The sequence below is a fragment of the Amphibalanus amphitrite genome, unplaced genomic scaffold (genome assembly GCF_019059575.1).
Source record: "Amphibalanus amphitrite isolate SeventyFive unplaced genomic scaffold, NRLGWU_Aamphi_draft 000291F_arrow, whole genome shotgun sequence".
NCBI lineage: Eukaryota > Metazoa > Arthropoda > Thecostraca > Balanomorpha > Balanidae > Amphibalanus > Amphibalanus amphitrite.
This window is the reverse complement of record NW_024881786.1, coordinates 1-25,167: the sequence shown is the minus strand read 5'-3', so window position 1 is coordinate 25,167 and position 25,167 is coordinate 1. Positions and strand designations below refer to the sequence as shown.

Here is a 25,167-nt window from a genome sequence, read left to right as displayed (position 1 = left end):
TATAACTTTTTGTTACGTCTTGACTCCTTTAAAAATGAAGATGTTAGCGGCGTTTGAAATTTTGCCGTTTTTAGGCGAAAATGGCGAACATGACGTCACTAAAACGTCATTTTCTCAAAAATTTTCCGACGGATTTCGCTCACATTTTCAGGGAACGTGTCAAATTGATGTATGATTAGGTACTGAAAGTTTGACTTTGCTGGCATAACGCGTTTAGAAGTTATTGGCAAAAAACGGAAGGGGGGCAGATTCTGCCCCCCCCCCCCCCCCAGCGGGGCGCGGGTTAAAGAGGCCGTGCTCCTTATATGGCACGATAATGTCACTAATATTCGTTAATTGGATCAGTCAATGCGGCGCTTTGTGACGTTTAACAATTTTGTACTTTTTTGTGCATTGTATAGTCAATTTTCGAACTGAAGAAGGAACGTTTACGAAAAATATTCACTCATTGAGGCTAATTTCGGACTGTTTAAAGATAGTGAGCATACGGTTATTCTACGACGAAAAATATGTACCTTATATTTGTCTGTAAGCATCGAAGTCGAACATATTAGCACCAGAAATACCTTTTTGTTTGCTCCTACAGCAAACCCTAATATTTTTACCATAGAAAGACCCATTGGATCCTACTTGGCCGCCGTCTGACCCCAAACTCAGCGCCAGAAATTCAGCGTCATTTCTCCATAGGATAGTTCAATGCAGGTAGAGCAAAGCACGGTAAATGAACACTGGTAGCATATAAATATACCACAGGGCATTGCGATTTCTTAACTCCAGGGAGCTGCACACGAAAGCTTACACAATACACAATACACCACCAATGTTTTCAATGAAATGGGCGTTTTTAAATATATCAAAATAGCGAATCGTCGGCTGACCACAAACCCACCTGGCTTCAATGGTGGCTTGTGGTGGGCAAGGCAGCTCTGGTCCTAAAATATCTCGCTCGTAGTGTTAGGTACTGCTTAGGTCTGCAGAGACCGGAAGGGGTGGCCGTTTGACCTTCCTTGGCCGTCTTACCCCACATTCCCCCACATAGCTACCTTCCTCACTCGACACTCGGCCAGCGCACTCATGGGCTGACTTTTGTGGGTATACATAGATGTCGCGACTCGCGACCGTCCGGAGCCAGACGACGACGGCTGATCTGCAGACCAAGTCAGGACCAAGGGCTGATGGATTGGTTTGGGCTCACTGGCAGATCCAGGGGACCCCCTGGGGGATGGGCATTTGGGGTAAATAACCCGCAGCGCCCGTACTTGCTGATTTTTTTTTTAGAAAACTTAACAACTTGAAGATATTAGGAAAAGTTTGTTGCTAAAACTGCGCAGCAGCGCGTATTGCGTAGGCCATATGGAATCGTAATCCATTGAGTTTTTGTAATTTGGAGAATCTTTTTTTTTGGGGGGGGGGGGTATGCCGGCACGCAGCGTCCAAGACCGCCTTTCTGGATCGGCCAATGTTCGGGCTTGGGCTGGTTTGATCTCCGACGACCAATCGGTAGGTCCGCTGCGGCTGCGGAGCGGCGGCCGACCCCATGTCCCACTGCAGGACGGGAGCGTGCACCGCGCGGTGGGACAGGCCACCCACGGAGGTCACCAGCCAGGGACAGCGACAGTGTGATCCAAAATTAGAATGGGTTGGGTCATGGGTGGTCGTTAGGGCAGAGAAAACGGTTGTTGATACTTGATTTCGAGAGAATTCTGTTAATTACCATGCTTTGGTCGATTTGTGCTTAAAACTTCATCGTAGAATACCTTAGACAAGTCATGGCAATGTGCCTACATACCATTGTATAAACCATTTTCATGACGGGTTATCTGGCGAAAGCACCTACCACTACCCAATCTACCCAATCTGGTAATTTGACACAATCTGCACCAAACATCTTTTACAACAAAGATCCTCATATCATGAATTCATTTAAGTGTTTTGATAGAAAATAATGCCTGATAATTAAAAAAAAACAAGGTACATTAGAAGTACCATGTGTAACCCAAGCTGATAACTACTATATAAGAAAATACGACGAACCTAATTTGACCAAATCTGCACCAAACGTGAACCAAATGTGTATCAGATAGCCGTCGTGAAAACGGCTGCAATGAACCTAATTTACCAAATATGCACCAAATCTACACCACATATGAACCAAAATGTGTGCCAAAAAGCAGGGGCGTAGACAGGGGCACTGGGACATGCCCCATAGTCCCTTTGGCGCCGATACCGCCAGTAATAGGGTTAAATCTTAAACTTACCTACCTCCAGACTATTGGCGCTCGTGCCTTTATGAAGCACAGAGAGTTTCAAGCTTCTAGGAGAAAAGTTGAAGTGAGGACAGGATCATCGTATGGTTACTTTACTTATTTAACCTAACTTGGTACCGTAAGGTTTTGAGACGGGACTTACAGTTTTGTTTGCCTTTCCTTTAAAAATGGTTCATATTAGCCGTTTTCAAGACGGCCATCTGGTACACATTTGGTGCACATCTGGTACAGATTAGGTGCATATTTGGTCAAATCAGGTTCAGTGTGTCTCTTAGCAGCTATCAGCTAGAGTTGCACTAATTGCTTATATGCCTGCTCTGTCATATTATCAGAGAGCATCATCGATTAAAACACTGAAACAAATTCATAAAACGAAGATATTTGCTGTAAAAGAAATTAGCCTAATTTTTGGTCAAATCAGGTGCATTCGACGGATAGCCCGTCGTGAAAACGGCTATTTCCTATCACATGTAAATTACAAATAATGTGCTTCTCTGTGGGTTGTGACCTCTTTCAGATAGGCGCATTTCGGTGCAGCAAGCATAGGCGGCGGAACGCGGGGGGCACCGGCCCCCCCCCTTAATTTTGGCATGGTAACATTGACGCTGCTATGGACGTTGCATGGAAAGAATGGGACCAAAAGTCGGTGGTGCCCCCCCCCCCTTAATTTAGAATGTTCCGATGCCACTGGCAGCTGGTATGTAATGATGAAAGTTATGTTTTTGTTGAATCCTGTCTCAAATAGTCCCACAGGGTGTGGCTATTTGAGACAGTTTTAGTTGCAAAGAAATTGAAGAAAGTCGGTCACGCTAGGGATATTTTTTCAACGTTATGTGATTCGATTCGAAACTAATTTTTAACCTCAACCATCTCCACCATCTCCAGCGCAGTTGGAGTGTTCCACACCAGATCGACCAAAAAATCGCTAAATAACACCATACCTCTCACACTTTGATGGAATTTCGCCTCTGGGGCTATCTTGCCCGGCGATTCGTGTTGTGACATTTTCAATCTTATCCGTCCAATACTTTGAGAGATATTGCCCCAAGCAACTTAACTCTTGTCATGGCAGGGGATTTTTCATAACACGGCCTGGCAGGGGGAGGGGGGTTGATGCGACCCCCCTCGCGATTGGCTCCTATGGCACCTAGAAACACCAAATTTGGTAGATGGGCACCCTGGAGTTCTCGCCCCTGTGCAAATTTGGTTGCTCTAGGTCAGTCAATATTTAGGGAGGTTTAGGGGGTAAAAATTTGTAATGTAAAAATTTCGCTAAAAACAGGTCAAAAGTTTTTCGCTTCTAACTTTTGATCTAATTAAGATAGAGCAAAAAGAAAAGCACCAGTGAACTCAGCACGTCAAGGTGCGTCGAATGATATACTGTTTTGCTTGCTTAAGTGTACTTAAAATTTTCTTATTATTAAGTAAACTTTAATTAGGTAATTAATTAAGTTCAAGTTAACCAAATTGCATCATATCGCATATCATTCGCTTCGGCTGATCACCAGGAACACAATGACACTATTTTTAAGCTCTAGCGTCATTGTGTGCCAAGTTATTGGCAAAAATGTCATTTGACCTCAGTTGACCTCATTTGACCTGACCCTTGGATAAGTACACCAAATAAAGAAGCACCAAGCGACATGCTGTTATGTACTGTGGTTTCAAAGCACAAAAGTGATAAAACAAAGCGGATATCTCCAGTATTTTCCGAATTGAATATTTTCCCACTGAAAACTTTTTTACACCTTCCTCGGGTGTAAACACCTCAGGAGGGTGTAGCTGAAATCCTGCGTTTTTTACCCTCGTCTGAGGTGTAATATTTACACTCAAATAAAGTGTAACAAGACACTCGCCCGGGGCGTTGACTTTGCACGTTTACACTCTCCAGGCGGATGAAAAAGGCGGGTACACTCGTGATTGACCTTTTACTGTAGTGTTACACCTATAGAGCAGAGCACGCCTTCCGAGTGTATGTATCGATCCGATTTCGGGTGTTGTTGATTCCAGATCCTCTTCCCCTTTCCTCCCCCCTTTCCCCCATGCACCAGTCGCGCTCACGCTCTTTACGAAGAATACACACCAGTATAATGTCAGAATATTTTAACGTTTATTGGACGTTGATCCATGAAACAAGTACATGAAACGGCGAGTCCTCTGCAGATATGAACCGGGGCTAGGCGTTCGAGTCCAGCGCCTTCGAGCGCGCTCGAAAAAGATAGCGATGTTCGTGATGTATGCAGCTCGTTCTGCATGTTCGCCATTGTTTGGAATTTGATGATCTTCTCCCTTTCGACCCAAAGTGCGCCATCTGCGATGGTGGACGGTCCGTTCGTTGTCGCAGGGCCAAAAACGACCTGCTCCTCACGCATCTCGAGTAGAAGGTGTTCGAGTTCCTTCTCTGAAACACACATGGGAAGCGAAATTACTCATACTTGCCGCTGCCAGAAAGTTTAACCCGCGCCCGGGTGGGCCTCTCAGCCAACTTCGCCATGGGGGGGAGGGGGGCACACCAGGTTATCTAAGAAAGTATAGCTAGGACGCAGACAAAAGCAACAGATAGCTCGTTATAGATCGTTCAGAATCATTCAGGTCATTTTTTGATCAGGTCATTGCTGAGGTCACTGGAGGTCTCCAAACGTAAATATTTCACGAAGTTCTAGTATTAAACAAGGATGAAGCAAAAACCAATAATCCTAGTGCCATAAGTACCATCAAGAGAAGCAGAGCAGAGTCAGCACCACGGCGCGCCTCATTTTTCCCATCCCTGCATTACAAATTAGCTTTGGAAATCACGCACGTCCTAATTTTTCGAGAAAAAGTATAATCTCGAAAATGCTGTCATCTACTTACCCGTTCCGGAGCAGGTGGGTCTTCCTCAATGCTCAATAGTCACACCAGCTCAGCACACTAACAACCACGTTCGTTGAAGCACAATGGCGCACTGAAAGCCGCGTGGGTGCGAACTGCGAACGGCATCACGCGCATGCGCCTTTGCCGTCCGGTACATTACACTTCAGAGCAGTGTTGAGCCAAGACAAAAATGCGGCAATCGCAGATCAAGGATCCTTTGTCAATAACACAGCACACATGAAGCGCGATCAGCTACACTACAGGAAGGTGTTGTTCGTAAATGAACAAAAGCTAGGTGTTTAAGTTCAGAATTGCACTTCCATAAGGTGTTGTATGAGTGTGATTTGCACACCAACGAGGTGTAATTTCGCTTTGATCAGTTTCTAAGCGTAATTGCCGTGTTATAGACCTGCGTATAGTGCTCAGTCTGCTATTTAGGTACACCTTTAGGTGGTGTTAATACGGCGATGTGAGTGTAAAAATGCTTTCAGTGGCGCATAGGCTTAACATTACGACGTAATGACCTCTAACTGACCTCAGGTCAGTGACATAAAAAACGAACAGTGACATAAAAACGGCCATTTCAGCCGTTTTCACGACGGATAGGTATCAGACGAACGAATCTAGCCAAATATCTTTTACTACAGCTATTTTCATAATGCAATTTTATTCCAATGTTTGAGTAAAAAGTAATGACTAATAATTTGACAAATAAGGTCAATAGGGAATTAGCGCCTGCGCAACCCAAGCTAAAAACAATTAAGAATCAACTATGAACCCAATTTGACGAAATCCCATCAAATAGGTATCAGTAAATGTGTGTTAGATAACCTTCGTGAAAACGACTATCGTAAGCATATTATTCGGTTCAGCAGGGGGGTTCCCTGAGTTCACCATGGTGGATTATTCAACTCGATATATTATTCCATTCAAAGTCATTGGAAAAAAACGATGACTTCACACGACCATACAAAGTACCAGCATATACGACGCCATGCAAGGTCCCCAGTGCAAACCTAAGAATCGCTCCTTGCAGAAGTGTACATGCAGACGATGTAATCGTTGCAGACGATTACAGACGTTTGAGATGGGCTTGGATCATTTTCGGCATCAAAATAACAGCTTCAATGTTTCAATATTTCCCATTGACTTATATTAGTGAAGTCACGTGATCAGCTTGACCTTGGGCGAACATTTAGGGAAGTTGGAGGAATGGATGTTGTGAACTCTCAAGAGCCGTTGCCCGTTACCATATGCCGCGTTACTTGTTTCATCTCCTGCAAAAGGTTCCCTTACACTGGGGGCACTGCAAAGCTGCAACTTCTTGCATTATTCCGAGGTTTCTTTAAGACGGCGCGGAAGTCCCGGCCCGGCGCGGATTAATAAAGCTGTGAGGCTAGCTAAAAGGAAGCTTGACGAGGTAGGGACAATGAGTGAAACAATCGGTACTACGGTTAACGACATGTAATATTAGCCGCGTTTACATGGGGCTAGTTGCCAGATAGTGGAATTCCGATACCGAGACATTTATTCCACTAACGAGACATTTCAGGCACATTCCGCTAGTTCTGACGACCTATCCGGCCAGAAGGGGTGCGGTTATTTTTTCTCATCTTAGTTTGCTATTTTGGCGCGATTTTGACAATTTCTGGCGCATTCCACTTATTTACTTTAGCGGCCATAGGGCAATGGTTTACAAACGGGAGATGTGATGAATTGCAGCAGCAATACTTGGAATATAAAGAAGAAGTGAAGCAATTATGATACCTATTATTTTTTATAATGACAGAAGGAACGTGGAAGAAAAAACATTTTGTGCAGCATGTGAAAACAAGGAAATAGAATGAAAGAAGGACTGCTACTTTTCATGCGCCCGAAACCAGCCACCTCATCATCATAGCATGGTAATGATAGTTTAAGTTAATGTTAAAAAAGAATAGGAGGAGCTGCTGCAAAGGTGATGTCTCAAAGCCGTTAAGTCAAGTCAGGCATGCTCTTACAGACCGAACATTCAAGTTACGAGACCCCATCATACCGCTCCAGTGGCTGGTGCTTATATTGTGCAATTTCAGATACTTTGTTTTTTTGTGGCATAATATCATAGAAAGTTTTTTGCAAGTCTGGTGATGACTGATAATTCAAATCAGTGATTTAGTAAAATTAAGTTGAGTGGGTACAAGTGCTTTTTTCTGTAGAAGAAATATTTGATTTTGTTTTTGCTTTGCTTACCTGCTGTCATTATCATAATTGCCTCTATTGAGCTGGGTGTTTCACACTGTAAAAAATATTGACTAGCCCCTCGTCAAATGATTCTCAACGCTAAATGTCGGGGGTACAGACTAGTTTTGCATCCTACTTTTGACACACGCTGCGAGCCCCTGGCTTGTTTTGTGTTCGTCAGATGACAGTTACCAGGTGTCGGTTAGTTTTTACCACGTCCCAAAAATAGCTGGAGCGTTTCTGCCTTGTTTTGGAAGCAGGTCCTCGTTAATGCTGTGTGTGATAACAAAGTACCTAGTAACAATAATAACGAAAAACAATGTCAAAACGAGGGCGGCTTGTTTAGTGACGATGTTCAAAAGAAGCATCGTCTTGTTCCTACTTAACCCGCGCACCGACGGGGGTCTGCGCCAACTTCGCACCGACGGGGGGGGGCGGATGACCGCCCCCCCCCCTGAGATCTCGAGAACGAAGCAAGATAGCGACAAGCGGTAAACGGCATCGGATACGCACGGTCAAGATCTACAATTTTTACTAAGGTCATTTTCAGGTCAGGTCAAAGATGACGTCACAGGGGTCGAAAAATTCAAAATGGCGGCGCTAGATATGGAGAGAGTTTTTCTCGAATAACTTTCGAATTAGTCAAGATAGGAGCAAACTAAGGGCATCATCGTGATCCTCTCGTCAATCCGCATCGAATGATATATATGTTGACCTCGAAAGGTCAAGGTCAAAGGTTGACCTCAGGTCACGTGACCTCGAGGTCATCATGTATATCATTCGTCTTGATGCGTCTAGATGCGTCTTGACGAGCTGAACACAATGAGACCATCTACGCGGCTGTATCTTGTTCCTGTACGGAGTTATTGGCCAAAAACCTTTGGTGACCTTTGATGACGTCACATGACCTCATAGCTGCCCAACAGCAAAACAGACCTCAAGGTAGTGAAGGTTGATCGTATATGAAGTCATGTATGGTATATGGGGCCATTCCGACCCGTTTTAGTGGTAAAAATAGGGAGTTGATTTTTCCCCCATTGACTTATAATGGGGAGGTCGCGAAATTGACCTGACCTTAGGTCACCGATATCAAAATTCCGAGATATACAACTTGTAGCTACTAATGACCTTATAACATCCTGCGACTTTCAAAGGCCTCCGACATCTACTGTAGCTCTGGCACGGTGACAAAGTTGCAAAAAAGTGACTTGAGGTTGGGTCATTCAAAGTGACCTGGTGACCTGACCTTTAAAGGTAGGAGGTTCAAACTTGCGCACCATGTGTAAAATTGATGAGCAAATAGTCATACCAAATTTCGCGGCGCTACGCGCCGCGGTTTTCCCGCTATTCGCGAAAAACCTCAGGGGGGCGGATATCCGCCCCCCCGTCGGTGCGCGGGTTAACGAATGAAGCTCAAACTAGGTCAAAACTAACGTATTGCTATACATTTGAACCCCACGACGAACCCCCCAACTAGGCCCTAATCAACCCATAGTCAGATGACCAGCAGATCCTACGCCGCACAATCCAGTCATCAAGGGCGCACACAAGGGGGGGGCACACGGGCCCGTGCCCCCCCCATTCGAGTTGGGGGGCCCACCTCGAAGGAATAGGGGCCCATTTGAGGCGGCCGAAGGCCGCCTCAAATGGGCCTCTAACTAATCCTTAGACCACCGAAGACCGTGTACAAAGGGCCCTCAAATGGCCTTAAAGGGCCCTCAGATGGTCTCAAAAGGCCCTCAGTTGGCCTCGAAGGGCCCTCAGATGACCTCAAAGGGCCCTCAGCGTCATAGGGCCCTCATCTGGTGTCAAAGGGCCCTTAGATGGTGTCAAAGGGCCATCAGATGGCCTTAAGGGGCCCTCAGATGACCTCACAGGGCTCTCAGATGGCCTTAAAGGGCCCTCAGATGGCCTCAAAGGGCCCTCAGCTAACGTCAAACGGACGTCAGAAGGCCTTAAAGGGTGTCAAAGGTCCCTGAGCTGGCGTCAGAGGGCCATGTCCTTGCGTCAAACGGCTCTCCGAAGGCTCTAAAGGGTCCTTAGCTGGTGTCAGAGGGCCCCCAGCTGGTGCCAGATGGCCCACAGCTGGCGCCAAATGGCCATCAGAAGGCCTCAAACGGTCCTCAGCTGGAGTCCAACGGTCCTCAGCTGGCGTCAAGCGGCCCTTAAAAAGCCTCAAAGGGCCCTTAGAAAGCCTCAAGGGGCCCTTAGAACTAGAAGACCTCAATGGGCCCTCAGAAGGCCTTAAAGAGCGTCAAAGGACCTTGAGCTAGGGTCAGAGGGCCCTGAGCTAGCGTCAAACTTAAAGTGCCCTTAGCTGGTGTCAGAGGGCCCCAGTTGGTTTCAGAGGGTCATCTATTGGCGTCTTATGGCCATCAGAAGGCCCAAAAACGATCCTCAGCTGGCGTCCAACGGTCCTCAGCTGACGTCAAGAGGCCCTCAAAAGGCCTCAAAGGCCCCTCGACTGCTCAAAGGGCCCTTAGAAGGCCTCAATGGAAACTCAAGAGACGTTAAACGGCCCTCAAAAGGCTTGAAAGGACCATCTGCTGATGGCAAAGGGCTCGCACCTGAGTCAATAAGAGCCTTGTCAAAAACGGACCTGAGAAGCCTTGCCGGCCCTGGTTATCTGCGGGACTCCTACACTTACCTGAGTGGCCCCCGTTTACTGAGGGGCCCTGGTTATTGATGGGGTCCCTGGTTACTTGAGGGGCGCCTGGTTACCAGAGGGGCCCATGGTCACCTGGTGGGCCCCTGATCAATTGAAAACCCCTGGTCATCTGAAACGCCCCTGATTACCTAAAGGGTCCCTAATCACTTGGATTCAGTGACATAGCAAGGGAGCGAGGGGGTACGTGCCCGTTCTCGGGTTTAGGGTTCCTTCGAAACCGAGGGGCGCTGCAGCGCCAGTTGGTAGCAGAGGGTTCGCGCTGGCCGCACTTCAACTCGGAAGGACACCACAGGGCTTGTGGGGGGACGTTATTGGCTCCTATGTAGCCACAATTATCTTCATAAAGGCCCAATGCCGGTTTCTGAGAGACCTCACCGGCCGCTCAGGGCCCTAGTAACGGCCAATGAGGGATTGGCTGCTATGGCTCCACATCCGTCTGTGATAGACACACGGTCCACACCAGTGTTTCTAAAGGCACCCACAACGGCAACTGCGAGGCCCCTCGCCCCACCTCCAAGGGACCCCCACCAGCGCATCTTAAGGGCCTACATCGGCGGCTCTGAGAGTCCCCCACCGACGCCTCTGCGGGCCACGTACCAGTGACTCTGAGGGCCTCTTACCAGCCTCTGAGTGTCATTGCCAGCCTATGACGGGCCACTTTCCACTTGCAGGCCATTTTGCAGGGCCACACACATGCCAATGATGGCCCCACCACTCACCAGTGTCTCTAAGCCCTAAGACCCCGCAACGGCGCCTGTGAGGACCCAACACCAGCGCATCTGACGGCCTTTCACTGGCACCTCTGAGCGCGCCACACACCGGTGACTCGAGGAGCTCGTTCGCTTCGCTCGCTCGTAAAATACCATGTAAATTAGGCATTAGTGTACATTAGGCACACTCCTCGGGCATAAATGATACTTTTGCTTGCCCATTTTCCACATTTTCTCATGCAAAGACCGTTTTAAAGAGACCCGTCTGCCAGTGAGACTGGACCCACCGTGCCTCCCTCCTCCCATCGAAAGGTCCTGGATACATAATGCCTGAGCTGACCCCGGGCCCCCGGGTGACTCGCGGGCCCGGGGTCAGGTGACCAGCAGGTGACCCCCTCTTGGGCGAAATTCTGGGTACGTGTCCGACATGCATCGTACATAGTCCTGTTGATTTGATTCATTGGTTAAACATTAAATATAAGTTATAAGCTGGATCTCTATTCTCTAGTCTGTGATCCCGCATCGTATCAGATATAATGACATTTCATGTCGATGTGCCTAAAAAAATATGCGAATATACGTAAAGAAGGAGTGCTGCTCCCGCTCCTACACATCCGGGCCAAACAGTGACAGGCCCCTGCTTCTAGCCACCCGGGGCCGGTCGGCCGGCCGGCAGTCAGTCGCTGCCCGGGGCTGATTTCTGAGGGACTTGTAAAAATGTTTATTAATGAAATGTTTTACGTAATAAATTAGATGATTAGGTATATGTACCGGCTCTGAGTCGCATTTGAGAAAAAAACATGCTAGCGTAAAAATATATATATGTTTTGAAAATTAAGCTAGTACCGAAATAATTGTTTTACCATGCATTGACAAACCAATTGCTCAAGCTTCAAACCAACCTAAATATAGCCCCGTGAGCCGTATTTTTTTTTTTGGGGGGGGCCCTTCGGCATGGGGGGCCCAGTTCGAAGGTCGTGCCCCCCCCCATTCAAAAATCCTGTGTGCGCGCCTGGCCAGTCATCGAATTTGCCAGCGAATTCGTTTGAAGACCATCATATTCTTAAATATCGGTGGTCTTCAAACGAAATCCCTTACCGGTTTGATGACGAATTCATCCGGCCCATTCCAAAAACGCTCAAGATAAAATGAAAGTGTATTTCTGAAATAATGTGCTTTCTTGCAATGCACCTTTCGTATATCAAGCGAACCTTTCACTTCCAGCGCCCGTTTACAGTTATCAACCGAATCAGAAGCATGCACATATCGATAGATCTGAACCTAAGAACACAGAAGACATTTTGTAGAGTACCTGTCTGAGCCTATGCAGTGGAGCCCGTGAGCCGCCCAACCGCAGCTGCCTCATGAACTTGATGATAGGTCTGAACCTCAGATTGGCCAGAGCTTGGCAGTCAATAACCAGCTTATTTATATCCACAGTTGTAGTGACTTAGGGTTTGGAATTTGCCAAACCTAAGTTTTGATTACCAAGAGAAGTTTTGTACTTCTTGCACTTGCCTTTTCTTCATAACTTTGGCGGAAATCGTCGTAGTGAAACTTCAGTGTTCCGTTAGCTGTCGGTTCTTGAGAGAGTTGGCCAGGCCGGACACCGGGGGCGGCTCCACAACTTTTGAAAAATTAAACCTAAGTCCTATTGCACTGCATGGAGAGCAATTCATTTAAAATCGCTCTTGTTCCCCCCCCCCCCCCCCCCCGACAACTTTGCAAACGTCTCTGCGCGATTTAGTTGAGAATAATGGCTTATGGCAAGTTATTGAATCAGAACGTCGATCACTGCAGGTCATATATCGGGAAGTAATTCTTCATAACTAGACACTGCACAAATGGAAACGATACAGGCTTGCCCAGTGATAAACACTCGCACTTCACAGACGCACGCACCCCCGACCGAACGCGGCACGGCACACGGCGCAACCGGCGCCGGGTAAGCCGGGAACGCATTAAGTGAAGGATTCACAGGTGCGCAACTTTATTGCGAACAATAAAAACCTACCGCAAACGATTAAAAAAAAGTTTTAGGGCAATCGGAAATACAAATGTATTGACTTATAGAAATAAAATTGTCATTCACCTTCCAAATACCCCAACAATTTATTTGCCGTAAAAAGTGTCTGGAAATGGAAAGTTGCAAACATGATTCAGCAAGTAGGGAAACGCAGCAGCTACCTGGCGAATAATCTCAGGCTGGTTTAGTGACGAGTGCATTGCTACGACTTGTTCCGCACCCTTCACAGATTACTATGACAAAACTACCCCTAGTATTTTGATCATCCTGAGGCTGGCTTTCACCTAATAATTTGATGAGGGTCTTCCTCGTTTCGGATTGAGGCGAAAACAGACGTCAAACAACCTTGATAGTTAATTCAGCACTTCAAAACAAAGGTACACCTAGGGTATCATTACAATACCGGATCATAACGATCTGGATAGTTCTCAGCCTGTAAGCTAACTAAGCGGTAACTAGTCAAGTGGTAGGTACCGGAAGCATTGACAACCTGGTGACTGTTTCGAGACCCTTGTTTTGACACATAGCTCGTCAATATTTTTTACAGTGCATTATATATTGAACTACCAAATTTATATTTGAAAAGTAGGTATTTAATCTGTAACAACGAGCATTAGGCTGCATGGCAGTAGTCGAGCTTGTCAAATACCTAAATGTTTTGCTCAGAAATTGTTTGCTTTATTGGTTTCTTGAGTTTCACCAGATAAAGATACAAGGTTGGCTGATTTGGTGTTAGTTATCCATATTAAGTGCACTGTTTGTGAAATGTGACAATGACAAGATTATGGAAATTGTAACCTCAATAATGAAATTTCATGCTGTCAAAGCTATGAGATGTTGCCTTGAGTTTGAAATCAGGCAAACATGGATTGAAGCTGTTTTCTAAAAAAAACTGCTTTTCAGTAACTTTCACCTCATAATTTGTATTTATTCAATCTCAGATGGGAGCAAGGCTGAATCACAATTATCTTTTGGGAAATGCTCTACAAAACTACATTGTTTTTATTTCTGTGGTATAATTTTGTGCCTAATTCAAAGACTTTCTCTGGTGTAGTTTGTAAGATTGTTTGAACTTCTACTTTCTGACCTGTTTGGTGCCAATAAATCCTGCAACCTATTTAGCTTATTTACCCATCTCCCTTCAGGGGCGGATCCAGGAATTTTCGGGAGGGGGGGCGGCAAGTCGAAATAGGGGCGACCTGGCATTCCGGGGGCGCTCCATACAAAGGGGGCGCCAAACCGTCAAAATCGGGAGCTAAAAGCCCGCGCCGTGCTAGGGGGCGTTATCGCGCTCCCCCTCAGGTTTTCGCAAATATCTGAAAAACGGCTGCGCGCAGCGCCGCCATTTTCAGCATACCTTATCATGCATCTTTTTTGCACATGTTGTAAAAGTTTCTGACGCGGGTGATGGAAGGTCAGGTCACCAGGTTATGCCAAGTGACCTAGCCTAAGAAAAAGTTCAAATGCTTACCATTGCTATACCGAATGAATGATTGCTTTGAACCTTTCAGCGATTGATGAAAGCAACACTATTCATGAAACGTATATCTCGGAATTTCGATATCTTAAGGTCAGGTCAGTTGTGCGACGTCTCCATTAGGTAGGTAGGTATAATTAAGTCTTTGGGAGAAAACTGAAAGGCATCTCTTTTGGACGAGCGCCATTCTAGACAATATCAAGCATTGGGATACATATAAAATTAACACACTGAATAAGAACATTGCGCCTAGTGTGACCACTCATTATATCCCAGAGGTCATCCCATGTCATGAAATGTGCGCAGCAGTTTTTTTTTAAATAACTTTTGATAGATTCAAGCTAGAGAGATAAAAACACCTCAGCTGTGTTCAGCTCGACGATACGCATCGACTGCTATGCAGCATGACCTTTCCCGGTCAGGTCATGACCTTGACCTGAGGTCAAATTCTCAAAATTACCTTTCATAAGGTCAACCTTTAGTTTGTTCGACGTGTCTCGACGACAGAAACGCAATGCTAGCAAACATAATGTCGAGACTCTCTTGAGTCAAAAGTTATTGCAGGAAAACATTGTTCGTAAAAAGGCTATTTTTAGAGTCTTTTGCCCTCTGAAGGCTAAACCGTTGACCTGAGGTCAAATCTGAGCGCAGCTTGCAGAAACACCTTTAAAAGGGCTATCGAATGCGCTTTTCTGCGGCGCTATAGCTCTATTGGTTTCCGAGTTATGTGCCGCTGCTTCGAAAACGGAAAAATTTTTGAAACAGGCAACATTTTACCTTTGATGACCTCTGGTGACCTGACATTCGACCTGACCTAAAAAAATGACCGTTTTGTTTTCGTCCTGTTTTTTTTTTTTTTTTGGCGATCTTTCGAATGCCGCTTATCGCGTGTCACTACGCGGCCCAGGAGCCGAGTTAGACGAGGGAGTGTGCCCTCCCCCCTCCCCAGCAGGACACGGAAAACTCAGACCACCAGCACGGCACGGGTTAAAAGTCGTAGATGGGCACCGCTACCCTAGCAAAAGATATTAGCAAAAAGGTGGCCTCCATTTACTGGTGCAGTCCTTCTTCTCCCGGTGATGCCCCCTCCTTTTTCTGGAAGCGTCTCACTTATGCTGGTATGCCTCACTTCCCGGGGGCGCCCAACCTCTGCTTGGATCGCCTAATCCATTATGGAGAGACCCACTTTGCTTAAGTCGCCTCATTTCTTCCTTCTAAGAACGACCAATTTGCTGTAGGCGGCCCACTTATCTGGGACGCCCATCTTCTGCTAGAAGTGCCCCTCTTCTTCCTGATGCGTCCCACTTCTACTACGAGTGCACCTTTTCTGTTAGGGCGCCCCTTTGCTGCTGAGGAGTCTTTTTTCTACTGTGAATAGGGCGGCCCTCTCCTGTTGGGCGACCCCAAATTCTGCTGGAGGCGCCCCATTTCTGCCCAACTTTTGGTGGGGTGCCCCTCTCTTGCAGGGGGCACTTCTCTTTTGCTGGAGACGCCACTCTTGTGGGGACGCCCTTCCACTGCGGGGAACGTCTCTCTTCTGCCAGAGGCACCCCTTTTCTTCTTATGGGGCTCCTGTTTTTTTCTGGGGCGAGGCGACCCTCTGCTGCTCGGAACGGGGCACGCCTCTCCTTTTACTGGGGCACCGCCCCTCTGCTGAGGTTGCCCTTCCGCTGTCGTCACGGGCGCCCCTCTTGGTAGAATATACTCCTTTTCTTTTTGTAATGGGGCGCCCCTCTTCTACCGGGGGCGCCCATCTGCTGCTGGGGCGTCTGTCTTCTGCCGGATATTGTCAATGGGGCACCCATATCCTGTTTGGCGGGCCCAAACTCTGCTGGAGGCTCCCCATTTCTGATTAGCTTTTGCTGTGGCGCCTCTCTTCTGCTGGGGCGCCCCTCTTCTGCTTGGGGCGCCCGTCTCCTGCTGGAGACCCCTCTCTTCTGCTGGGGCGCCCCTCTTCTGCCAGTGGCACCCATTTTCTTATTATGGGGCTCCTTTTTTGCTGGGGCGCCCAGCTGCTGTCAGGGCGCCCCTCTTCTCGGAATGGGGGCGCCTCTCTCCTTTTGCTGGGGCGTCGCTCCTCTTCAGGGGGACACCGGACACGTCTCCTGCTAAGGGTGCCCTTCCGCTGCCAGGGGCGCCCCTCTTGAACAGAAGGTATTTTACATTCTTGTAACGAGACGCCCTCTTCTGCTGGGGGCGCCCATCTGCTGCTGGGGCGACTCTCATCTGCTGTGAATAGGCAATTGGGCGTCACTCTCCTGCTTGGTGAGCCCAACTTCTGCTGGAGGCGCCCTATTTCTGCTGAACCTTTGCTGTGTCGCCGCTCTTCTGCTCGGGGCGCCCTCTCTGCCGCGGGATATGGGCGCCTTTTTCTGATGGCGGGGGGGGGGCGGCCGCCCCCGTCGCCCCCCCCCCTGGATCCGCGCCTGTCTCCCTTGCCATTCCTACATATTTCATGTCAGTCTGTTGCAATAAATATGGTGTAGTTAACATACTTCATGATATACAAATGAATGTTACCTATAGAGGCTCGATGTGGGTAAATGAGAACCAATGAACCTATATTTTTTACAATGGCATCAAGTCCTCTTGTCACGGCCATGGATATCACAGAAGATTTTGCTGAACTGCGCAAGAGAATCCTGTGCAAGGAAATGTTTTGCATGATTTAGCTTAACAGCATAAATTTTATTTTCCCAGTTGCATTGGAGCTCTGCTGGAGTTTGCTGATGACAGGATGCTGAAGGGCTGAAGCTGGTAGCTCTGGCATGAGTCCAGTGTCCACCAGCTCAAGATCCGACGCCGCCGCGTCGCCGCCGTGCGGCACTCCGCGGAGACGGGGACGGCGGTCATGATTGAAGACACCGCATTTCCCGCCTGGACTGTCCGGTCGGAGACTGATAATCCCTCCGGTGAGCCGCACACCGTGGAGCTACTGCACCGCGCGTGTCCACCCGCAGTGCAGTGCCAGCAACGGTGCCGTGAGTGCGACATCTGCGTGCATATGACGCAGTGCGACTGTCACGACTCGCGGCTCAGTGTTAACTGTCAGTGTGACAGTGCGGCTCGCGCTCGTTTTAGCGAGGTGCTCTGTTGTATATAACCACCTTGATGGAGACCTATGTGCTGCCGCTTGAGTTTCAATGTACAGTTTTATGCATCAAACTAGCGTAAGTAAATGGCTGTCAGAGGTCAATTTGAAGCGCAATTAGTACCCATAACCCAGCTGGGTTGACCGTGTCATGTGACTAGTCCCGATGAACGTACTGTTTCGACGTCGTCAGTCGTAGACTTTTGTAAACCATTCGTTTCGGAGCTCTGTGTTGTGTTGTTCGGGATCGCAGTTGTTTGAGCAGTATGCTTTATGCGTCGTACGCTGACAGAACGCTGGTCGTACACAAGTCATGTGTTTCCTTTCGCCCCTAATGGGTTACTGCGGTACCTATGCAGTTGGAATGTATCTCGATTCTCGAGACACTAACTGGTCGCACTTGGTTGTGAAAATGACACTAGCTGGTCGCACTTGGTTTCAAGCTGCGCTTGGAAATGGTGCAATATTATTTGCATTTTGCAATGCAATTTTATTGCCGTAACCGTATTGGTAGATAGTGTCAGAAGTTGGCCATTTGATGCGTTGTCACTTGTCAGACGCTGTTGCCTTAGTACTGACAAATTGATGGGCCGCGTTTGTGTTCCTGTTAAGAAACGGATCTCAATATAAGGTGATTCAGAGGTATAGGAACCTGAATGCATTCGTTCAGACTTTTCATTTTATGGGGATGCACTGTTTCATGAGCAAGAACGAGCATGGCTCTCGTTGAGCGAAGCGGAAGCGCAATCGATATTTGTTATCGTGTTTGTAGACTGTGGCCACATTTACATCACTATTCAGCTCCACGCACCAGCATTATTTAAAGTGCTTGAACCTATACTTCATTTCGCTAAATTTCGGGGTCGTCAACCTACGGTCCATGGCCGTTACGTTTGGCCAATAACTAGATTTTATACATATTAACTGGTTCATATAATCACAGCATGATGCCCCGGACCATTTTTATTTGATTCACTGATAATGAATGTATCCCAGTACCGCACAAACTGAGACTGAAACTGGACAACTCGCTTTTCGAGGTTCAGGTTCATTATCTTCAGATGTTATGGTATGGTAAGCATTTAATGTCCGAAGAAAATGGTCAGCGTTAGCAGTGCTAGGCGGGTATTATGAGCTTTCAGTTATTTCAATATTTGTTTAGGCTATTACTATTGTGGTATCTCCTGTCAATTTCACGCGGAATATATAGTATTATCTATACAATGGCGGTAACTACATATTTTCTGCCGGTTACTGTTATTATCATTGATTCGTAATATTTCGCTACCAGCGTGGCTCGATTCACATTGTTATTATATTGGCATTCAAGATTTAAGAATAAACATCTTTTAATGCATTCCAATTCCATCAAAATGTCGATATGCAAAAAAAAGTTCTAAAAATTGCAGCAGTTTTGTGAATAAAAAATAGCTGTAAAATAGACCTGTGTAACTTCAACAACAGTGCGCCGAAAAACGTCTAAAAACGCGTAAACAAAAACTAAGATGTAAAAAAATAACTGCACCCGCCAGAAGGCCCGATAGGTCGTCAGAACTAGCGGAATGTGCCTGAGAAGTCTCGTTAGTGGAATAAATGTCTCGGTATCGGAATACCACTATCTGGCAACTAGCCCTATGTAAACGCGGCTATTGTTACGTCAAAGTGCTTAGTTTATGAGTAAAATGGTAGGAAAAATACATTTTAGGTTATACCATATAAACCGAAGGAGGGACAACTGCTTAGGTACGTCACTCCGCCTACTACCCGAGCCCCACAGGATGAGGTGGTTGACAGCGCTCCAAGCTTTCAGATTTCTGGGAAATTGCGCATCACGAAGTTGAGGATTTCACGAAGTTACCTCTCCTTACCCTACTTATGCTCTGGCATTCAGTTGCCGCTAAACTAACTAGTCCGATTTTCCCCTGACCTTGTACCGGTTTTTGTGACCTGGTGACCTGACCTGAAAAGACTGAGACCTGATATATTCAGGATAGGTGCCAAAAGGTTGCCCTATAGGATAGGCCGTGTCGGCTGGCGGTGATCTGTCCGGCTCTCCGCCGGGCAAGTACGGCCTATGCCAAATTTGGTGGCGCCGCCGTTTTTAACATTATTTGTGAAAAACCTGGGGGGGGGGGTGCATCACCCCCCCGCCGGGTGAGGGTTGAATTGGTGGGAAAATTATAAAAAATTCCTCTATGGTTAACATTGTGTTCATTATCCTGAATGGTTTTTAGCACAGTTTTGAGAGACATTATGAATATAACCAGTATAACGCCTTGAGGGGCGACTAATGGAGCGAGCGAGAGGGTGGGCCTTACACGTGCGAAATTGCAAGGGGTACCTCCAACTGACTTGTGCACGGCACCCTACTAATTGGTCTCTAGCGATGTGCAAAATTTGAGCACAATCGGCCCAGCCGTTCTCGAGATCTGGAAGCGGCACCCTGCACGTGCGCACGTGCAAAATGGGTCCCAACTGACTTGTGCACGGCACCCTACTAACTGGTCCCTAACCGTGTACCAAATTTGAGCGCTATCGGTCCAGCCGTTCTCGAGATCTGGAAACGACCCCTGCACGTGCGCACGTGCAGCAGCACCCCAACTCTGGCAAATGGATATGCAGTGCCTAGTGGGTGCCTACCTGCATGCCAACTTTCAGCGCAATCGGCCAAGTACAGGGCCTCCTCTAACATGTTAACTGGGGGGGCCGCGGCCCCCCCAGTGATGCCGCTGCCCCCCCCCCCCCCCAGTGGAGCTGAAATCGCGTCACTGGGGGGCCACGCAGATAAGCAAATCACGTAGAAAAACGAGGAAATTTCAACCAAACAAACAATCCAGACTATCTCCACGATCACCACGTTACCTACTAATTTTAGTTTCCTTATATCGTTTGTTTCTTATCTACAGGTTTTTTTTTTACAGATCCGCCTAGGATGAGCCACGGAATGAGGTCAGACATTGCAGATTTTATAATCGAGCGCCGACTGAAGCCCGAACGGGGCATCACTTTGAGAAGAAAGCAGCCCGAACGGTCGCCCTCTATAGTCTCAGTCAAGCGCTCACGGTTCAACACGGAGAAGTATTGTTTTTTTCGGGAGACGGGTTTATTCTTGAAGAGGAAATTTTTCTACGGTCAAATAGGAGTGCGGCTGAGCTTTATAGCACGATATAATTTTTTTCCAGTGTTTGGGACTAGCAGCGATAAGCCCTCTCACTTATTGAGGGGTATGATAGACCCCACCCCTAGGTTTTTTTTGCGAATAACTCGCATAAAAAGTGGTCCAGCGTGGCAAAAGTTTTAGTAGGTATTCTCGTGATTACTTCAATTCTCCACATTTCCTTAATGTAATTACCCTTTTCCTCACCCTCATTCTCATTGACCTGTGGCCTGTTTCTTGAGTCATTTTCAGGCAAGTAGCTTTTTAGGATGGTGAGCTGTTTTCAGGTGGGTAGCTGTTTGTTTCCAGCGTTCGGGAAATCGATACCTAAGCCCTCACACTTTCTGCGGTCGGTTAGATTCCTTTTGTGCTGCTGTGCCGTTTAATACTTCTTTAATAAAGGCATTTTGTTTCATTTTCGGAAAACCGAAAATTTTCGTCGATTTCGGAAATCGGACGCTGCGGGGGAACCCCAAATGTCACCCTGCCCGTGCCGGTCTGGAATTGGATCCACCGGTATAGGGTCAGGTGGCCTACTATTTCTTTATTTTTTTTCAAAATGAAAATAAAAATTATGGCATCAGGGCTGTGACGAAAAATAAGTGGCCTAAATCCGATGAGAAAACCGGATTTGGGGGTGCCCTAGGTTTGGCTTCTGAGCCTCTGGCCCCCCCAGTGAAAATTCCTTAGAGGAGGCCCTGGAGTTACCGAGATATTGCAACAATTACAAAACTGACACCTCTTCGTTTTGCACGTGGCACGTGCATAAGGGGTCATCCACATGCATCGGGAATAGTCCAATACTTGATAGAAGGAATGAAGCTACCCTACAAAAATTACCGCGTGTAAATCGGTCAAGTGGTTGCTGAGATATAAGCCTCGCAAAAGCGTCCGCACGGCCGGCCGGCCGGCCGGCCGGCCGCTCATACTCAGAAATTTCCGTTAATCTAAGGAAAGACTACGCTCGCTTCGCTCGCTCCGTAAAAAGAGATATTAACCTTACTCTCATATTAGCCAAAAGATATAAAAATTCAAAAAGACAAAATACAGTTTCGGGAGCTTTCGGCTTTGCGCCGTTATCAACCGTTATGTATTATTTAGATCATTTTCGTCACAAACTTGCATGGAACAGAAAATTCGAATTGGTACGAACATGCAGAAATCACACACGCACTTCCCAGCTACTCTTTAAAAACGCATCTATGCAAAACTTACAGAGACATAAAAGATTTATCATGAAGTGCAGAACAAGATAGTCATGTCGAAAACATGAGTCATACGTTCAGCGGAGATAGTAATCTATCGTGGGTACATCATCAATAATGGGTCCCGACCCCCCCCCCCCGCGACCAACATTAAAAATATGGAGACCAATTCGAATTTTCTGTTCCATGCAAGTTTGTGACGAAAATGATCTAAATAATACACAAGCATCATGAACCGGAGAACAATGAACACAGAGCTAGCATCTGGAACAGCTACAATCCCAGAGGACACGGTTTGGCGCACGATGACCAGCTTCAGAGAGGTGGCCGTGAGAAAAGAACCTTACACAAAATCTGGAGGAAACTGGACAAATTTGGGAGAGGTAAGCACAATCAAGGCGGTAAAGGTACAACGAGCGACAGAAATAAGAACCAAAACGCCTTTTAGGCGAAGAACGAGGGAGTGAGATAGTGAGCCCTGCACGTGCGGAAGGGCGAGAGGGTACTTCCAATGGGCTTGTGCAAAGCACCCTTCTAACCGGTCGCTAGCGGTGTGCCAAATTTGAACGCAATCGGCCCAGCCGTTCCTGAGATCTGAAAGCGGCATTCTGCACGTGCGCACGTGCAAACGGGGTCCAAAATGACTTTTGCACGGCACCCTACTAACCGGTCCCCAACCGTGTACCAAATTTGAGCGCAATCGGCCCAGCCGTTCTCGAGATCTGGAAGCGCCCCCTGCACGTGCGCACGTGCAGTAGCACCTTAACCGCAACACATGGGAATACATTGCCTGGTGGGTGCCTACCTGTATGCCAAGTTTCAGCGAAATCGCCCCAGTAATTACCGAGTTATTAAAATGGGAACAAATTTGACACCTCTCATTGTTGTATTTTGCACGTGCACTGGGGGTGACCCACATGTATCGGCAGTATCCTATTTTTGGTAGAAGGGATGCTGCTACCCTACAAAAATTACCGCAAGTCAATCGCCCAAGCGGCTGCTGAGATATGAACCTCTCAAAATCACTACTTTTGCAAAACAGCTTGAACACCCTTGACTTTTCACGTGGCACGTGCCACGACAGTCACTGAGGTGTATCAAAAGTAGTCAATTACGGGGTAGAAGGGATGGGGCTACCCAGCAAAAAAGACCGTAGGCCAATCGGTCCAGCGGTTGCTGAGATGTAAGCCTCTCAAAAGCGTTACAGGCCGGGCCGGGCCGGGCCGGGCCGCTCATACTGAGATTTTTCCGTTATATTGAAAAGACTCGCTTCGCTCGCTGCGCTCGCTCGCTGGTAATAACGGTTGATAAAGGCGCAAAGCCGAAAGCTCCCGAAACTGTATTTTGTCTTTTTGAATTTCTATATCTGTTGGCTAAAATGAGAGTAAGGTTAATATCTCTCTTTTTAAAATTTCCTCTATTTCAAGTTCTTAGTAGATAACCCTTTTGATGAACATTAAATGCGCGTCTTTCTATATTTCATATTTGTGACTTGGCTAAATTAATTTCAAAAGTTTTTTTTCTTTACTTAAGAAAGATTACCTATCCACAACACTGTTCAATTGTAAACCACCTCGTACAAAAATGACAAAGAAATATCGAATGGTTCTCATTTTATTTATCATATCAATTTCCCGAGATCGCTGCAGTGCCGTCTCAAATAGCCCCACTGTCTGAAATAGCCCCAGCTTACGGCACAAGTTCAGGAGCCCTCGGCCCAGTCCCAGCACCTCCCGGCCGCTCTAGAGAGGGGGCGCTCGGTCCAGTACCTACCCCCGGCCGCGCCGGGCCCGTAGGAGTCGTCTCCACCGCGGAACACGGCGGCAACGGCGCCCGCCCGGGGACGTCGGTGGTTGAACCGCACCGGGAACCGCCCGCGGCGCCACTCATTCGAAGCTCGCGCGGCCGAGAGGTCGGTACGGTGGCGCCCCCTACTCCGAGAAGCCGGCGACCGGCGGCGGCCGGCGGCCTGCGCTCAGTCGCGAGCGGCAGTAGTGGGGTGGATGTGTGCTCTGTCCGCGCGGTGTGACTGCGGGGAGCTCTGACCGGTGTGTGTGGTTAAAATCCGGCCCTGTGTGTGTCTGAGCGGTACGGTGGAGCCCGGCCGGCGGGTCGGTGGTGTCAGAGCGGCTCGGGCGATCGCGGAGTGTCAGTTGCTGGCCGGATACCCGCGCCGGAAGCTCCAGCTCGCTGACTCAGCGGGACCCACAGCACAAGGTGAGGGCAGCTGCGGCGCGGCCGCTGCCAGCGGGCCGGGCGGGGGCCAGGTGCAGCCGCGACCCATTCATAGGAGCGCGGTGGACGCCTGGCACTGGGCGCCGGCCGATCCGGTCCGGCCCGGAGGACCGACGGGCGAGCGGAGGCTCTTTGTTGTCGTCTGCCCGGGTTCCGGTATGCCGGCGGCGTCTGGCCCGTGGCTGCGTCGACCGCCGATTGTCGGTTGGATCCCTGGAATCCGGATGTGCTGTCTCCAGTGAAGATTCAGCTCATTTCGCTCATAACGGCCGCTTCCGGCCGCCTCAGCACCGAAACTGCTCGGTGCTTAGCACCTATACCTACCGATCGCCCTCGACACACTGCGTCATGCACAAATAGTCTGAACGGTCCCATTACCGTTTGTTAGTTATTATTGGGCGCTAGCCTTACTATTTGCATCATGTTTGCCTCCTTAAGACCTCTGTTAGTTTCACTGTTTTTTTTTCTCGTTAGTCCGTCACTCTTGCCCCATTGTTTCTCCGCTGTTCATTTAGACACTGCCCCTGGTTCGTCTTGTCACTGTTTGCCCCCTGTTTTTCCTGTCACTGTTTGTCCCCTGTTTGTTTTGTCACTGTTGGCCTTTTGGTACGGGGTACCTATAGGTACTAGGTATTTGCCCTGTGTCACTGTTAGTCTTACGGTCCCCTGCTAGTCTTGTCACTGTGTATCCCCTGTTTGTATTGTCACTGTTCGTCCCCTGTTTGTATTGTCACTTTTATCCCCTGTTTCTCCTGTCACTGTTTGTCCCGTTTGTATTGTCACTGTGTGTCCCCTGTTTGCTTCGTCACTGTTTGTCCCCTATTTGTCCTGTCGCTGTTGGCCTCACGCTCCCCTGTTTGTATACCTATTGTCACTGTTTGTCCCCTGTTTGTATATTGTCACTGTTTGTCCCCTGTTTGTATATTGTCACTGTTTGTCCCCTGTTTGTATATTGTCACTGTTTGTCCCCTGTTTATATTGTCACTGTTTGTCCCCTGTTTAATTGTCACTGTGTGTCCCCTGTTTGCCTCGTCACTGTTTGTCCCCTATTTGTCCTGTCGCTGTTGGCCTCACGCTCCCCTGTTTGTATATTGTCACTGTTTGTCCCCTGTTTGTATATTGTCACTGTTTGTGCCCTGTTTGTCCTGTCACTGATGACCTCACGGTTTGTCTCATGATGGCGCAGCAGCAGAATGTCCCTCTTCACTCATAATGACTTCGTGCATGTAGTATTGTGCGTTGTGGGGGGGGGGGATGG

At 47.8% G+C, this 25,167-nt stretch overlaps 1 long non-coding RNA gene across 1 annotated transcript; it reads left to right on the top strand.

The window, feature by feature from the left end:
• Positions 1-6,720: 6,720 nt before the first annotated feature.
• LOC122387596 lies at positions 6,721-17,957 on the top strand. Its single transcript, XR_006257624.1, has 2 exons — positions 6,721-7,024; positions 16,922-17,957. It is a non-coding gene; the product is annotated as an uncharacterized LOC122387596 (long non-coding RNA).
• The last annotated feature ends 7,210 nt before the right edge of the window (positions 17,958-25,167 follow it).